Below are 19521 nucleotides of genomic sequence, written 5' to 3' on the forward strand. Positions count from 1 at the left end.
CTGCTAGTTACCGCCTGGTGTACCCCCACTCTCACCCCAGTTCAAGGTCACAGATCCTTCTAGTTCAGTGGTTCTCAACCTTCCTAATGCTACAACCCTTTAATACAGTTCCTCGTGTTGTGGTGACCCCCAACCAAAAAATTATTTTCCTTACTACTTCATAACTGTAATTTTGCTACTGTTATGAATCGTAATGTAAATATCTGATATGCAGGATGTATTTTCATTGTAACAAATTGAACATAATTAAAGCATAGTGATTAATCACAAAAACAATATATAATTATATATGTGTTTTCCGTTGGTCTTAGGCGACCCCTGTGGAAGGATCATTCAACCCCCAAAGGGGTCGCCACCCACAGGTTGAGAACCGCTGTTCTAGTTGATGGGCTCCTTGCCAGACTTTTTCATAACCTCTTTGGTTTTAGAGAAATGTATGCATCCAAAGAACCCTCTGTACACCGACAATGGGGAGGGATGGGTGGTCTGCAGCACGTGGTGGTGCTTCCTATCAATGGCATTGCCCTTCTTCTGAGCATAAGAGCCTCAGAGCAAGAATGAGGTCACTTGAGTTCTGATTTAGCCAGGATGCAACCGCATCAGTAAATTGCTCCTAACCTTCCTCCTTTGAGAATTGGCCTGATGTGTCCGGACAGTGAGGACAATGTTGAGTAGAACACCTTGCTTGGCCCACCCATATACATTTCCCTGACCAGGATGAACAAAACCATCAATGTCTGTAGACAGCTCTTTAAAAATGCTTTCAAAACTGGGCGGATGTGGAACAGATCTTTGAACACTAAAGCAGAGCCCATGAGCTTGATTTGGTCCATGATATGGATCCTGTCCCAGAGTGACAACCTTCTTTCGTGTTGCACATTTGGATCCATGTTGAGACATGGTGTAGGGGTGGATAAACAGTGTAATGACTTCTTTCTTATGCAACAAATCCCATTAGCTTTATAAAATACCATTTTCTGAACTCCCCACCAAGGTGCTTCTTCCAACTGTCACCTAAACTCACTGGCAGGTTGCAAGTCATGAGTGTACGCAGGGCTGAGGTCTTGTTCTTCTGGACGTGGACCAATTGCTCGGGGCTCAATGGCAATGAGGGTGGTGTGCCTGGCTCCTCCTGCTCCACCCAGGCCTTCTTGACAGGGGTGACATAAAGGCGGCTCTCCTGGCTGGTGTCCACAGGCAGTGTCAGACCCTCTCCGCCCCCTCCTCACCCCAGCTGCCCGCCACTCTGATCGGTGCGCCTTGCCTGCTCATAGCAATATCTTTACAGACACCGCTTCTAGGGCAATGGAGACTAAGGAGAAAATAAACAAATGAGACTACATCAAAATAAAAAGTTTCTGCACAGCAAAAGAAACTATCAACAAAACAACAAGAAAGCCCACTTCATGGGAGAACACATTTGCCAATGATATTTCTGATAAAGGGTTTAATCTCCAACATTTACAGGGAACTCATACAACTTCAGAAAAGGAAGAAAAACAACCCAATCAAAAAATGGGCAAGGGGCCTAAATAGATACTTTCTGAAAGAGGACATACAGAAGGCCAAGAGACAAATGAAAAAATTCTCAGTCACTAATCATCTGAGAGATGCAAATAAAACTATTAATGATATACCATCTCACACCTGTCAAAACGGCTTTCATCAACAAAACAACAAATAAGAATTACTGGAAAGGATGCGGATAAAAAGGAACCCTCTTGCACTGCTGGTTTGAATGCAGACTGGTGCAGCCACTGTGGAGAACAGTATGGAGTTTCCCTAAAAAGTTAAAGATGGAACTGCTATTTGACCCTGTAATTCCACTTCTAGGAATATATCCCAAGAAAACAGAAACACCAATCAGAAAGGATATATGCACCACTATGTTCATAGCAGCACAATTTACACTAGCTAAGATTTGGAAACAGCCTAAGTGCCCATCAGCAGATGAGTGGATTAGAAAACTGTGGTACATCTACACAATGGAATACTACGCTGCTATAAAAAAGAAGGAAATTTTACCATTTGCAACAGCATGGATGGAACTGGAGAGCATTACGGTAAGCGAAATAAGCCAGTCAGAGAAAGATAAATATCACATGATCTCACTCTTATTTGGATTATAATAATCAACATAAACTGATGAACAAAAATAGATCCAGAGACAAGGGGCTGGAGTGGGGGTTTACAGATCAACCAAAGGTCTTGTATGCATGCATATTAGCATAACCCATGGACACCGAAATTGGGGCAGTGGGGCTTGCCCTCACAGGTGGGAGTGGCTGTGGGGGTCAATCATGAAAAAGGAGACAGATGTAATACTTTAAAAAATAAAAGATCATACACCATGATCAAGTGGAATTTATTCTGAGATGCAAGGTTTTTATATCTGCAAATCAATAAATGGGAAATACCACACAAAGAGAATAGAGGATAAAAATCACATGAGTATATTCATAGATGCAGAAAAAGCATTTGATGAAGTCCAGAGTCATTTCTGATAAAACAATTCTCAGCAGAATGGGAATAGAGGGAACATACCTCAAAATAATAAAAACCATATATGACAAACCCACAGCCAACATCATCCTCAGTGTGCAATAACTAAAAGTATTTCCCTTAAGATTGGGAAAAAGTCAGGGATGTCTGCACCAATCTTATTCAACATAGTATTGGAAGTTCTAGCCACAACAATCCAACAAGCTGAAGAAATTTAAAAACATGCAAATTGTATAGGAATAAATAAAACTGTCATTATTTGCATATGGCATGATATATTATATAGAGAACCCTAAAGAGTCAACAAAAACATTACTAGAACTGATAAAATGAATTCAGCAAAGTATCAGAATACAAAATTAATATACAGAAATCAGTTATGTTTTATACATCATTAATGAACTACCAGTAAGAGAAACTAAGAAAGCAATCCTATTTATTATTCCAACAACAATAAAAATAAGGTAGCTAGGAATAATTTTAACCAAGGAGATAAAAGACCTGTACTCAGAAAACTATAGCACACTAAAGATGTGCTATAAAATTAAAGAAGATAAAAATAAGTGGAAGCATATAATATATTCATGGATTAAAAGAATTAACATCATTAAAATGTACATACTACCCAAAGCAATCTATTAAAATACCAATGGCATATTTCACAGATCTAAAACAAATATTCCAAAAATGTGTGTGGAAGCAAAAAAGACCCATGAATAGTTTCAGTAAACTTGTAAAAGACTAAAGTTGAGGTATCATAATACCTTATATCAAAATATATTACAAGGCAATTGTAATCTAAATAGCCTGGTAATGGCATAAGAATGGACTGAAGATCAATTAAACAGAACAGAGAGCCCAGAAATCAACCCATGCCTGTATGATAAATTAATACTTGACAAAGGAGGCAAAAGCACGCCATGGTAAAGATAGTCTCTTCAATAAATAGTGTTGGGAATATTGAACAGCAAAATAAAAATAAATTTTTAAAAAACTAGACCATCATATGAAACACCATACACAAGAATAATCTCAAAATGGATAAAGTATCAGAATACAAATGTCATGAAATCATAAAAATCATAGAAGAAAACAAAGGCAGTAAAATCTCAACTATCTCTCCTAGCAATATTTTTGCTGATATATGTCCTGGGGCAAGGGAAACAAATGATAAAATAAACAAATTGGACTACATCAAACTCAAAAGCTTCTACACAGCAAAATAAACCATCAACAAAATGAAAAATGGATCCACTGGGAGAACATATTCACCACTGAGATATCTCATAGGGGTTAATTTCCAAAATATATAAAGAACTTATACAACTCAGCACCAGGAACACAAAAATCCAATTAAAAAATGAGCAGAGGACCTGAATAGACTCTTCTTCAAAAGAAGACATATAGATTGCCAATGAACTATGAAAAAATGCTCAACATCACTAATCATCAGAGAGATGCAACTTAAAACCACGAGATAAACCACCTCACACCTGCCAGAATGGCTACTATCAATAAATCAACAAACTGCAATGCTGGTGAGGATGTGGAGAAAAGGGAAACCTAGGAATGCAGCTGGTGCTGCTGTGGAAAATAGTATGGCGTCTCCCCAAAATATTAAAAATGGAACTGCCTTTCGACCCAGTATTACCACTTCTGGAAATATATTCTAAGAATCCCAAAACACCAATCAGAAAGAATATAAGCACCCTTTTATTCATAGCAGGGTTATTTAAAATAGCTAAGATCTGGAAACAGCCCAAGTGCCATCAGTAGATGAGTGGAATAAAAAAAAAAGATAGGGTACATTTACACAATGGAATAACACTGGGCTGTATAAAAGAAATGAATTTTACCCTTTGCCACAGCACATATGGACCTGGAGACTATTATGCTAAGTGAAATAAGCTAGTCAGAGGAAGACAAATACCTTAGGATCTCATTCATATGAGAATCTCATTCTCATTCATATGGAATCAAATGAACAAAATAAACTGATGCATAAAATAGAAATAGAGACATGAATACATGGAACAGGCTGACAGCTGTCAGAAGGTAAGGGGTAGGTAGACTGGTTGAAACAGGGTGAGGGGATTAGCCAAAGAACAAATATGTATAGCCCATAGACACAGACAACTGTGTGGTGATAGCCAGAGGAAAGGGGAGGCCGGGACTAGGTAGAGGTGGATAGAGGGGGTGTGAGATGGGGACATCTGTAATAGTGTCAACATTAAAAATAAAGTTAAAAAATAAGTAAATGTATAATTATCAATATTGTACTAATCTCAACATATGTAAAAAACTCAGGCTACTAAGAAGAAGGGGGGAAAGTCAAATTTTTAATATGCATCTACATTTGGCAGACACTAAATATTTTATACACAATATTACTTTATTCATTACTCCAAAAATTAATGGAGAGGATGATTACCCTTTTCCCCACCCCATTTCCCAGATGAATGTGAATAGGTTCAGAGAATTAAATCTTTTGCTAAAGATTATGCAGCTAGAAGAAAATGGTGCAGGAATTTTTATCTGGGTCCATATCTCACTAAAGTATATTATTTTCTATTACTCTACACTTCTCCAAATGAAATATACACCTATAGAGAAATAATATTTTTAATAATTATGAGAAATGAAAACAATATGCTGAGATGATAAGGTTATTTTTCATTATTTGTATTTTTTCTTAATGGTTAAGAATATACCTAGTGTTCATTATTGCATACTGTACATATTAATACCTTCATTTTTCATGTTTGTGTTTTTTTGGTTAAGTTATAGAGATAGAACATTACTTAAAGGTAGAACACAATAGATTTGAGCATGGCTTTGGGGTGGGGACATTAGATAAATGGTTCTTAAGTCATCTCTATAAAAAAAATCCATGTATGCCAAAAAATGAATTTTGGAAGCCAACACAATATAGCTTTTCAATAAAACCAATTGTCTCCCAGATTTACTCATGATCTTTTTCAAACTTTATTATTGTCCAGTTTTGCTTTCTTGTTGGATAGCATCACCATCTATCCAGTTGCCTCAGTCATCAATGAAACTTCCCACTCGCCCACCCATATCCTCCTCATCATCATCATTTTCTCTCCATTTTACTCCTGAATTAATTCATTTCTCTCTTCACCACAGTGCCTTTACCTTTCCACTGAACTACAGTAAATAATCTAATTGATGTAACCCATCCACTCTTGAATTTGTTCTCTACTGTAGCCAAAATAATTTTTAAAATATTTTTATTTATTTCAGAGAGGAAGGGAGAGAGAGATAGCAACATCAATGATGAGAGAGTATCATTGATTGGCTGCTTCCTGCATGCCCCACACTGAGGATTATTGTCCAGGCATACGCCCTGATTGGGAACCAAACCCTGACCTCCTGGTTCACAGGTGAATGCTCAATCACTGAGCCATGCCAGCCAGGCCCAAAGTAATTTATAATGCTAATATTATCATGTCACCATATTTAAAATACCTTAATGGTTTTCCATTGATCTCAAAATAAAATCTTGGTCTAAAGGGCTTGAGCAGCCCTCACTGCCAGCCTCATCTCCCACTTCCTTTTAGTGGTGCAGCCATATGGAATTTACTTCATGTTTCTTAATCATGGTATGCTCCCTCAGAAAGTCTTTGGCAGATGATGTTCCCTTGATTGAATGTATGCTTTTCTACCTTACTCCATTCTCTCCCTTTATTAGCTTAACATTTATTCATTCCTTATTTCTCATTTTATCAGAAAGTCTTTCTTAATCACATCAAGCATTCTTATTTTTTACTCTTACAGAGTAATATATTATTTATTTTGGCACTTAAATTAATAACTATATTTATTCATGAAGTAATTTAATTAGTATGTAACTCTCCCAGAAAACTACAGTATCCACAAAGGTAAGGATCTTGTCTGTTTTTGCTCATCTTATATATCCAGAACCTAGCACAGGACCTGACAAATGGCAGATATCTAATGAATACTTCTTATTAGTGGTTAAATGAATAAAGGGTGGTAGTGATGGTGACCATAACCATAGCAGAACATGAAATCCCTTTGATCTCAGCATCTCTGGGTTCAAACACATAAGGTAAAGACATATTCTCCATCAAAATTGTAAGTCAGTAAAATTTGCCTTTCCATCCACTTGTTACCCTTTCTGGACCTTTCTTCCTCCCCAGTTGTGTCCTTCACCATCCACATGCCTAGTGCCTTCTTTTGTTTTTAACCAATTACACGATTTTTTATTTAGTTAGTTTACAAATATGGTAAGCTTGTGCTACGCTCAAGACACCCTGCTAGATACTAGGAAATAAATAAATGTGTAATGGTAACTCCCACAAGAGGTAAAGATAACATACTAATTGATGGCATCTATTACAAACCTACAATGTTCCAATCACCATTTTTTAAGATATACACAAAAGGCTGAGACAAGAAGTATAGCACTTACTAGAGTGAGCAGGGACTTCAAGACCAAATCCTCAGCAGCCAGCCTATCTTGTCCTTCTTACTTCTCCCATTTTCTACTAATAACTTCATTTGGGGGTTACCAAATACAGAAAAAGAAGCAATAAAACAGTAATGTTTTAGAAGCCATTTTTTAGTTCAGGCTCCCTTGCTAGCACATCTGCCTGGACAGATAACAGAGGAGAGTCAATCAGAAGGAACACTTAAGGTTTAATTTGGCTGTAGCTCTCCAAATTGTGTGTTTGTTTGTTGTTGTTGTTGTTTTCTCAGAACTTTAGATTCTCATACAATCTGTTAATCTCCTACCTTGAATCAAAACTGTGGTGTAAGAATGAAGCAAGCATGGGAATAACTCAAAGTTAGAAGTCCTCTGTGTCTCAGTTCGTCAATCCAGTGGCAGAATTGTGCCTTTGCAGGGTCTTTATCATCAACCTAAACCATGACTGAGAAGCAGCAGTAAAACCATGGTTACAAGGAAGAAGAGCCTCCCTTTAGTGCCATAGGTTATCTCCAATGGCTACTGCAGCTCTGAAAGTGGGCCATTTATTGTCCAGTACAGATAATAAAACTATCACAAATCATCCAACAAACTGTTGAGAGATAATTCTAACTTTGTTCTCTCTGTCTTGACATCCCAAATTCTTTCCATTATACTGTGTGATATCATAAAAACAAGCAATAAGGAATGTTGTGTCGTAAATCAGTGAGAGAGATACAAAACACCTTAATGAGCTAATTAATTAGGAGTCATTTATTGTGTGCGGCCCAGAGGGAGGTGGTTTTCCAAATCTCTGAGCGAAGTCACACAGGAAGTTTTCCATATTTATACCTTTTGAGCTTCTTTGTAGATTTTATAAAGAACTCTGTGTGAGTTATTGTTACAGGCAGTTTGTAATCTTGAATACATAAAGAACAAACATTTGCATAAGAATATGGGAATTATTATCAGTATTAGTCCATTACGTTAGATGGCTAGCTTGCAAGGTCAGACAGTTAAGTTTTTATATTTTTCTATTATTCAAACTAAAACAGTTATTATACAGAATAAGAGACTGTCTAAAAATGACAGAGTTTACAGAACAAGGGACTATCTAACAATAGCAGAGAATTTCAAACAGCAGTTTTTATACAAGATGGAGGTTACTATGCTTCAGGAACATTTAAAATTTACAAATTCCAGCTATCAATTTTTGAGGGAAAAGAAGAGCTCTTCTGACAAGAGGCCATCATGAAGCACCATAGAATGTTCTTGAGTAGAGAGTGACAGAAACAAACTTTTTAACTGAATTAATTGCTATGTGCAGGGGAGAGGTACTGTAAAGTTATGCTGGAACTTAAATGTCAAGACTCTGGAAGCTGAGATTAGGGTTATCATTGGAGCCCTATGCTTTCTCTCCTTCAATTCAGGTAGAATTGAGCTAATTAATCTATGTAGGAACACCTTGATAAAGACTTGTCATTAAAATTTGCCATTACAATAGCTCATTTGCTGGGCTACTTGTACTCTGACTCTTGGATATTGTAACTTATTTCTGGCTTTCATTAACTCCCTACTTGCATGAAGGTCAATAAACTTTCCCATGAGATGTTGAAAATTAAGTATCACAGTAAATAAGGAGCAAAGGTCACAAATTCTAATCTTCAGCTACCAGGTAATTAATGTAAATGTATGAAACTTACAGAGACAACAGAAGAAAGTGAAAGCAAATTTGACAAACTAGATCATACATATACAAGGCATTCAAATTCAAACTTTTGATAAATATAGTCAATTTGGTGTTTTTTTTTTTTAAATGTATCTTCATTGTTAAGAGTATTACAAATGCCCCCTCTTTTGTCCCTACATTGTTCCCTCTGCCTGGTTCCCACCCAGCCCCAGTCCTTCACCATTCTATTTTCTGTCTCTATGGGCAATGCATGTATGGATATAAGTTCTTTGGTGAATCTCTTCCCATTCCCTCCCAACCCCCTTCCCTCTGAGATCCATCATCTGTTCCATGTTTCCATGCCTCTGGAACTATTCTGTTCATGTTTATTTTGTTCATTAGATTCTACATATAAATGAGATCATGTGATATTTTTTATTCTTTGACTGGCTTATTTCACTCAGCATGATAATCTCCAGGACCCTCGGTGCGGTCTCAAAGGGTAAAATATCCTTCTTTTTTATTGCTGCATAATACTGCATGGTACAAATGTACCACAGTTGTGTTTTTTTTTTTTATCCATTAATCTATTGATGGCACTTGAGCTGTTTCCAGATCTTAGCTATTATAAATAATACTGTTATGAACATAGGAGTGCATATATATTTTTTTGAATTAATGTTTCAGAATTCTTAGGTTATAGTCCTAGAAGTGGGGTCACTGGGTCAAATGGCATTTCCATATTTAATATTTTGAAGAAACTCCACACTTATCCATAATGGCTGTACCAGTCTACATTCCCACCAGAAGTGTTCTAGGGCTCCTTTTCCACCAAATCCTCGCCAGCACTTGTTCGTTGACTTATTGATGATATCCATACAAGCAGGTGTGAGGCAATACCTCATTGTCATTTTAATTTACATCTTTCTGATGATTAGTGATGTTGAACATTTTTAAAATAAATCTCTTGGCCATTTATATTCCCTCTTTGGAGAAATATCTATTCAGGCTTTTTTAATGATTTGTTAAAAAAATGTATTTTATTGATTTTTTTTACAGAGAGGAAGGGCGAGAGATAGAGAGTTAGAAACATCAATGAGAGAGAAACATCCATCAGCTGCCTCCTGCACACCCCCTACTGGGGATGTGCCCACAACCAAGGTACATGGCCTTGACCGGAATGGAACTTGGGACCCTTCAGTCCACAGGCAGATGCTCTATCCACTGAGCCAAACCGTTTAGGGCCTTTTACTGATTTTTTAATTGGAATCTTGAGTTGTATGAGTACTTTGTATATTTTGGAAATTAACCCCTTATGAGATATATCATTGGTAAATATGTCTCCCATATAGTGAGTTCCCTTTTCATTTTGATGCTAGTTTCTTTTGCAGTGCAGACCCTTTTTAGTTTGATGTAGTCATTTATTTTTTTTTTCCTTTGTTTCTCTAGCTCTAGGTGATATATCCATGAGCATTATGGTACATGAGATGTCCATGTACCATGTACCATGTTCATGAGATGAAATTTTGCTTCTAGGATTTTTATGGTTTCATAACCTACATTTTAGTATCTTATTCATTTTGAGTTTATTCTTGTGTACAGTGTAAGTTTCTACTTTATTTTTTTGCCTGTTCCTGTCCAATTTTCCCAACACCATTTACTGAAGAAACTGTTTACTCCATGTATGCTCTTGCCTCCACTGGCAAATATAAATTGTGAGAAATGGCTTGGTTCGATTTCTGGGTTCTCTGTTCTATTCCATGATTTATATGCCTGTTCTTGTACCAGCATCAGGGTGTTTTCATTATAGTGGCTTTGTATCATAACTTGATATCCAGTATTATGATCCTCCAACTTTGTTTCTCAAAATTTCTGCAGCTATTCGGAGTCTTTTTTTGGTCCTATATACATTTTTGGAATATTTGTCCTAGATCTGTGAAATATGCCATTGGTACTTTAATAGGCATTGCACTGAATCTATAGATTGCTTTGGGTAGTATGGACATTTTTATGATGTTAACTCTTCCAATCAAGAATACAGCATATTATTCAACTTGTTTGTATCTTCCTCTAAGTTTTCAAAGTCCTATAGTTTTCTAAGTAGAGAATTTACCTCTTTGATTAAGTTTATTCTTAAGTATTTAATTTTTCTGTTGCAATGGTAAATGGGGTTGTTCTTTTTAGTTTCACTTTCTGAGACTTCATTATCCTATATAATAAAAAGCTAATATGCAAATCGACTGAACAGTGGAACGACTGGTCGCTATGATGTGCACTGACCACCAGGGGGTAGACTCTCAATGCAAGAGCTGCCCCCTGGTGGTCAGTGTGCTCCCACAGGGGGGAGCATCACTCAGCCAGATGCCAGGCTCACAGCTGGCGAGTGCAGCAGTGGTGGCGGAAGACTCTCCCATCTCTGTGGCAGCGCTAAGGATCCCTTGGGGGATATCCAACTGCCAGCTTAGGCCCACTGATGCCAGCAGTCAGACATCCCCCGAGGGATCCCAGACTGTGAGAAGGTGCAGGCTGGGCTGAGTGACTCCCCTCCCCCAGTGGACGAATGTTGTGCACTGGGCCTCTAGTTGGTGTATAAAAATGCCATTGATTTCTGGATGTTAATTTTGTATCCTGCTACTTTGCCAAATTAATTTATTAATTCTAATAGTTTTTTAGTAGAGTCTTTAGGATTTTCTATGTACAATATCATGTCATCTTTTAATAATGACAGTTTTATTCCTCCTTTTCAATTTGGATGCCTTTTATGTTTTCTTCTTGTCTGATCACTGTGGTTAGGACATACAATACTATGTTGACTAAGAGTGGTGAAAGTGGACATCTTGTCTTGTTCCTGTTCTTAGGGAAAATTGTTTTAACTTTAGTCCACTGAGTATGATGTTGGCCATAGGTGTGTCATACATGATCTTTATTATGTTGAGATATGATCCCTCTATTCACACTTTGCTGAGAGTTTTTATCAACAATGGGTGCTGGATTTTGTCAAATGCTTTTTCTGTGTCTATTGATATGGTCGTGTGATTTTTATCTTTCAGTTTGTTGATGTGAAGTTACATTTATTGATTTTCAAATATTGTACCAGCCTTGCATCCCTGGAATGAATCCACTGGGTCATGGTGTATGACCTTTTTAATATATTGCTGGACCTTATTTGTTAATATTCTGTTAAAGATTTTAGCATATATGTTCATCAGAGATATTGGCCTGTAATTCTATTTCTTTATAGTGTCTGTATCTAGTTTTGGAATTAGGATAATGCTGGCTTCGTAAAAAGACCTTTGAAGACTTCGTTCCTCTTGATTTTTTTTTAACAGGTTGAGGAAGATAGATGTTTTACCTTTTTGGTTCTTTGAATGTTCAGTAAAACTCCCCTAAGCAGCCATCCCAGACCAGGACTTTTGTTTGCTAAAGATTATCAATTACTGCTTCAATTTCATTAGCTATAACTGGTCTATTCAGGTTTTCTGAATATTCCTTGTTGAGTTTTGGAAGATTGCATCTTTTTAGGAATATTTCCATTTAACTTAGATTGTTAAATTTGTTGGCAAATAGTTGTTTATAGTATTTTCTTATAATTCTTTGTATTTCTTTTATGTCCTTTGTTATTTCTTCTCTTTCATTTCTGATTTTATTTATTTGGGTCCTTTCTCTTTGTTTCTTGATGAGGATGGATAAAATTTCAACCAGTCATGTTTTTCTTTTCAAAGAAGCAGCTCTTGGTTTCATTGGTCTTTTGTATTGTTGTTGTTTTTAATCTCTGTCATTTATTTCCACTCATGTTTATAATTTCCTTCTACTTACTCTGGGTTATTGTTCTCCTTCTAGCATTTTTTAGTTGTAGCATTAGATAATTTAGTAGAGATTTTTATTGTTTTTTTGAGGTAGGCCTATAGTGCTATGAACTTCCCTCTAAGGCAGCTTTCACTGTGTGTCTGATAGATTTTGGGTTGTTATGTGTTAATTTTCATTTGGTTCCAGGAGATTTTTTATTTCTTCCTTGTTCTCATTGGTGATCCATTCATTGTTTAATAACATGATGTTTAGCCTTCATGTGTTTGAATAGTAATTTTGATTGTTTTTATTGTATTTGATTTCTATTTTCATGTCATTGAGATCCAAGAAGATGCTTGATATAATTTCAATCTTCTTGAACTTATGGAGACTATTTGTGTCCTAATATGTGGTTTATCTTTGAGAATGCTCCATACGCACTTAAGATGAATGCATATTCTGCAGCTTCATGGTGAAATGTTCTATAAATATCAATTAAATCCAGCTGATTTAGTGTGTCATTTAGGGCCATTGTTTCCTTGTTGATTTTTTTGTCTGGAAGATATATCTAGTGATGTCAGTGGGGTGTTGAATTCCCTTACTGTGACTATGTTGCTATTGCTCTATCCCTTAAAATCTTCCATAGGATTTTTATGTATTTAGGTGCTTCTATATTGGATGCATATATGTTTACCAGGATTATATCCTCTTGTTGGATTAATATCTTTAGTATTATGTAGCGACCTTCTTTGTTTCTTTTGTGGACCTTGTTTTGAAGTCTGTTTTGTCAGATATAAGTATTGCTACCCCAGCTTTTTTTGTTTGTTTCCATTTGCATGAAAATTTTTTTTCCCCATCCCTTCACTTTCATCCTGTGTGAGTTTTTTGTTCTGAGGTGGATTTCTTATAGACAGCATATATGTGCGTCATGTTTTCTTATTCATCCAGCTACTCTGTCACTTACATTTAAGATTATGGATAGGTACTTATTTATTGCCATTTTTATTCTTTATGCATATGTCCATATCTCTTCCTATTTCTTCTTTTTCTTGAAGCAGTCCCTTTAACATTTCTTGCAATTTTGGTTTGGTGGTAACAAACTCCTTCAGCCCTTCTTTTAAATGATAGCCTTGCTAGATAGATTAGTCTTGGTTTCAGATCCTTGTTTTTCATTACCTTGAATACTTTATGCCATTCACTTCTGGCCGGTAGTGTATCTGTTGAGAAACCAGCTGACAGCCTTATGAGAACTCCTTTGTAAGTAACAAATTGCCTTTCTTTTGTTGCTGTGAAGATTCACTCTTTGTCTTTAATTCTTGGTGTGTTAGTTATGCTGTGTTTTGGCATGGGTCTCTTTGATTCTTCTTTCTTGGCCTCTCTGTGCTTCCTGACTTGTGTGACTTTTTCTTTCACCAGGTTACAGAAGTTTTCTGCCATTATTTCTTCAAACAGGTTTTCTATCCCTTCTCACTTTCTTCTCCTTCTGATAGTCCTATGATGTGGATGTTGTTCCAAAGCTTCCTTAAACTGTCCTCCTGCTTTTTTGGTTCTCTAAGTGATTTTTTTTTCTACCCTGTCTTCTAATGCACTGATTTGATCCTTGGTTTTCTCTAATCTCTGTTTATTACTTCTGCTATATTCTTTATTTCTACTATATCATTCCTCATTTTCAACTGGTTGTTTTTCCATTTCTATGTCTTTTTTTTCATGCTGTTGAGCCATCTTTATAGTGATTATTTTAAACTCTATATCTGATAAATTGCTTATTGCCATTTCATTTAGCTCTTCTTCTGGATAATTCTCTTGTTCTTTCAGTTGGAGCATGTTTCTTTTTCTCCCCATTTTGGCTGCCTCTTTGTGATTTTATCTATTTATTAAGTAGGTCTGCTCTGATTCCCATTCTGCTGGGCTGGCCATCTGTAGTGGGTGTCTTATGGGACCTTGTAGTGTAGTTTCCTTGATCTTCTGGGCTGGATATTCTAGAAATGTCCCTAGCATGTGTCCTGTGGGCTTTCCTATTGCAATTGGCTATTAATTGCTGTTGTCCTTGTCATGCATAGTCTCAGTCCTAGTGATGGCTATTAGGTTCAACACCAAACATGTTGTTTCAGCTATTATACAAGTGCTGACAGAACAAGGCAAGATAAAACAGGGCCAAACTGAAAACCACACACTCAGACACAGAACAAAAAGTAACAACAAGAATCAAAACAACCCCACTACCAACAAAAAAAAGAATAAGAAAATAGAAGAGGAAGGAATGGAGATAAAAAGGAATACTATAAGAAATCAAAATAGAGCAGAAAAGTGAAAATGAAGGAGGAGAATATGAAGGAAATGAAGGTAGAAATAAGACAAAAATAAGAATAGAGGAAGAGAAGAGAAATGTATGTGAAATAATAATAATAATGGGTAATGCTAATGAATAAAATAATATATGGAACAGCAAGATAACAATGGAAAATAAATTAAAAATAAGAAAATAGAAAGAAAAAATAGATGAAAAGAAAGAAATGAGGAATATGAGAGAAAAAAAAGAGAAGCTAAAACAAAGTGAAATTTAAAAAATAAAGAGAAGTTTATAACAAAATAATATTAAAGAAAGAAAAAGAAAAAAAAGGTGGAATTCAGCTTCACTGGTGCCTACTGTGTTCACCCTTTGGAACTGCTATTTATGATGCTCACTGGATTTTGCTCAGATGTTGTCCAAGACTGACCCCTTGGTGTGCTAGTCACAGTCCTCCCGGTAGTTTCCCTGGTGTAATCAATGTCAGTTGCTATTCCTGCCTGTTGTTTTTTTTTTTTTTTTTTTAATATATTTTATTGTTTTTTTTTTTTTGTTTTTTTTTACAGAGTGGAAGGGAGAGGGATAGAGAGTTAGAAACATTGATGTGAGAGAAACATCGACCAGCTGTTTCCTGCACACCTCCGACTGGGGATGTGCCCACAACCAAGGTACATGCCCTTCACCGGAATCAAACCTGGGACCTTTTGGTCTGCAGGCTGACGCTCTATCCACTGAGCCAAACCAGTTAGGGCTCCCTGCCTGGTTTTTGACCACAAGTCTGACACTTGATATCACAGAGTCCCAAACAGTCCCAAACTAGGTCTTCCTCAGGTCTCGCCCCCTGAATATCTCTTTTCTAAGTTGCTCTCCCTTCCTCCATGGATCTTCACTCTTTGAGGATATCTGGTACTTGGCTCATGTGGTTTAAGCAGACTCATATTGCGGGTAGTGTTTGTAATCTATAGGAGTGGGGCTCTGCACAATGCCTTCCAGGAAAGTAGAGAGTCCCTCCAAGTCACTGGTGGGTGCAGGACCCAGGCTCATCCTTTTTCTTTTAACACACACCCTATAGCACAGGCTTTCCAGTAGTCAGACCCCAGAGAAACCTTTGCAGGCTGGGGCTGTTAGCAATAGGCATGCCCTTTCAGTGGGAAGCTGTCATTCCAGTTTCCCAGGCAGACAGGATTACCCTGGTTCCCTCTTTCTGGTGCCACATGGGTTCTTGTTCCAGACTCTGCTGCTCTGGGTTTGGGATCTCTGAATGGGGGTGAGAGGCTACACTCCTGAGTTCTGCAGCCAATATCACTTAGGTCTCTCAGTCAAGCTCCAGCTCCAGGGGTTCTCCTTTCCCTGACTCCTTCTCTTACCTGGCTCTATATTGCTTCTTAGAAAAAATATGTCCAATCAGCTACACTTATTTTGTTTTTCCAAGTTGACTGCACAGTCTTTTAACTGTAAATCCTGTCCATGGCTGGGAGCAAGTGTACACAGCCTCCTGTTATGCTGCAGCTATCTTGCCCCCCCCCCGCCCCCCCCCCCCTCGCCCATACTAAATATAGTCTTTACCTAAGTTTAGCCTACAAGCTACCTGGATGAAATATCTGTATATATATAAATATAATACTTGCTAACATTACTAAGGCTATAGTATGCACTGATAACTACTTGATATCTGATGACTCATTTATTCCTCACAAGAACCCTGTGAATTGGGGAAATGAGAATCATTCTCATTTTTTAAAAATATATTTTATTGATTTTTTACAGAGAGGAAAAGAGAGGGATAGAGAGTTAGAAACATCGATGAGAGAGAAATATCGATCAGCTACCTCTTGCACATCCCCTACTGGGGATGTACCTGCAACCAAGATACATGCCCTTGACCGGAATCGAACCTGGGACCCACTGAGCCAAACCGGTCAGGGAGAATCATTCTCATTTTACGGATGAAAAACTGAGGTTCAGAGAGGTTAAGTGACTTACTCAAGGTCATTTAGAGTTAGATTGAAAATTTGAACCTATACCCTCTGATTCTAGAATGTATGTCTTTAAGCACACACACACACACACACACACACACACAGAATGCTGTTAATGCTGAATGATTTACTATGCATGACCATAAAACAAATTAGGATCAAATGTTGCCGAGTCCACCCTGTCCAGGTAGCTCAGTTGGTTGGAGTATCATTCCCATGCACCAAGATTATGGGTTCAATTTCTGGTCAGGGCACATACAGGAGTCAACCAGTGAATGAATGTGTGGGACAACAAATCCACCTTTCTCTCTTTCTCTCTCTCTAAAATAAATAAATAAATAAATAAATAAATAAATAAATAAAGTTTTAAAGGTTGCCAAATTCTATATCACAACTAATTCTACCATCAAAAAAACACAGCACAACAACAACAAAACTACATGCCGTTCAACATATTTATGGCGAACTTACTATGCTCAAAGTATTGGGTACCATCTATATAGCCTTCCTGACCAAAGCCAGAAAAACACGCCCATGTACTTGCAACCTAGCTATCCATGACTGTTTCTTGACTAAAACTATTAAGCCCAAAACAAAAAAGAACCAAACATTCAATTGAATCAAATTACCACTCAACAAAACAGAAATTTTATTTAAAAGCTATTATTCTAAGAGCATTTTGATTGTTGGTGAGAAATGGGAGAGGTCTCAGAGTCATTATTTTTGTCAATACGTCTGTTTATAAAAATTTCCACCACTTCATTACCCAGTCCAATCAGTCTAGACTCTAGAACAGTGTTTCTCAAGTTCACCTGTTTCAAATTCACCAGGAGTAATTATTTAAAATGCAGACTTATGTACAACCACACTATATCAGAAACTTTTACAAGGGAATTCAAGGATCTGAATGTCTCACAAGCTCTGGTATTTTGTATACTCTCAAAAGTTTGAGAATCACTAATGAGTCAAAGAATGAGAAAGGAGACTTAAATTATTTTCAGAAAATGTGAGGCCTGTAAAAGAAGAATTTGTATTAAATTATAAATTCATGGTTTCTAAAATTAGACACTATAGGTCCCCTGTGCTAGAATATAGATCATCATGTTTTTTTAATATAAAAATACCATTGTACAGTGAGCCAAGCTGGCATGGCTCAGTGGTTGAGCATCAACCTATTAACCAGGATGTTACAGTTCGATTCCTGTTCAGGACACATGCCTGGGTATTGGGGTGTGCAGGAAGCAGCCAGTCAATGATTCTCTCTCATCACTAATGTTTCTATTTCTCTCTCCCTCTCCCTCTCTGAAATCAATACAATTTTTAAAACTAAAAATAATAAATATATCATTGTACATTAAAAAAATACATTAGATAACTTAGCTATTCAGGATTGAGCATTTAAGTTGCTAGAGAAATATGTCAGAATTTCTTTCTTCTATAACTAACAACAACAAAATCAAAGTGATTTTAGACAACAGTTTGTTTTTCTTGTCTTTTAAGTCCAGGGACAGGCAGCTGCAGGCAATGGTCCAGCTGTTCAACTTTACCATGGAAAGCCCCATGTCTTTCTGTTTTTCCATCCTCAGCAGACAACATTTTTGCTTCATGGTCTGCCGGGAGCAGGTCCATGCTTGCTGTTTCAAGGGACCTGGCATATATGGCATACTGTTCTTAATATGTTTGCTCACCTTCTTGGCACTATGTGTTTTAACCAAGGTCTCTGAGAAAGGTTGTTTCCCCAGGTAGGGATTTTCCCCTGAAGTTAGGGAGGGAATAAAACCTCTTAACTAAGTGCCAGGTGGGTAATTAATCACTTTAACTATGAACAATCATGCTTAAGCTACATAATCTTTACTCCCTGGAATGGAGATAAGAAACACCCTAACCTTTGGAATAGAGATTGATAGGATTGGAATCAACTGGTATAAATACAGATGTAACAAGACAGAACTTAGAAGACAGAACCTACACAGAACCTAGAGACAGAAGAACTTCGCTGGAGAGAACATGGCAAAAGATCCTGGACTGAACCTGACTACAGAAATTGGCAAGAGAACCTGACTAGAACCTGGTGACTGAACCTGGCTGGAGAACCTGGACAGAACCTGGCTGGAGAACCTGGAGAACCTAGCAAGAGAACATGGACACAGAACCTGGCTGGAGAACCTGGAGAACCTAGCAAGAGAACATTGTCACAGAACCTGGATGGAGATCCTAAGCAGAACCTCTCTGGAGATCCAGACCAGAACTTGGCTGGAGATCCTGGCTAGGCTGCTGATCAACTGAACACTGTCTCCATGTCCTTCCTTCTTCGCCGACTCCGTCCACACCTTTGGGGACCCCTGGACCTGCTGGGGTTGGACCCCAGCAATGGTCACATTATGACAGCTTTGCCTCAAACAGAGAATTAAAAGCAGAAAAAGAGAAGTAAAGGGAGTGCCAGTTGTAAAGATCTCAACTTCCTCTCATCAGGTGTCTACTGAAGTTTCATTTATTTGAAGTTTATCACAATATTACACCACCAGAGGCTGAATAATTGAGGAACCTGCTGGTCATGACTGGATTAGAGCAGTAGTCAGCAAACTACATCCCATCCCCATGGACTAAACGCTGCCTACAGTTTGTTTTTGTAAATAAAGTTTTACTGGAACAAAACCACACACATCCTTTTTTTCTGTGCTTTCATGCCACAATAGCAAAGTTGAGAAATTGCTAAATAAATTTTCTGGCTCACAAAGCCTGATATATTTATTATCTCTTCCTGTATAGAACATTTCCTGACCCAGGGTTTAAACTAGGAATGATCCATTACATGCATCTGGGAACACCCCCACATAGGGAATTCTGG

The 19521-nt window shown here is 37.3% G+C and overlaps 1 pseudogene across 1 annotated transcript; it reads right to left on the minus strand.

Annotated features, from left to right (window-relative positions):
• Positions 1–378: 378 nt before the first annotated feature.
• On the minus strand, positions 379–18302 carry LOC308515445 (uracil-DNA glycosylase-like; annotated as a pseudogene). The gene is made up of 3 exons: positions 18221–18302; positions 7805–7871; positions 379–1184 (listed from the first exon to the last, which is right to left on the minus strand). The product of its transcript is annotated as a uracil-DNA glycosylase-like (transcript).
• Between the last annotated feature and the right edge of the window lie 1219 nt (positions 18303–19521).

This window comes from Myotis nattereri (genome assembly GCF_964212035.1).
Source record: "Myotis nattereri genome assembly, chromosome: 3".
Lineage (NCBI taxonomy): Eukaryota > Metazoa > Chordata > Mammalia > Chiroptera > Vespertilionidae > Myotis > Myotis nattereri.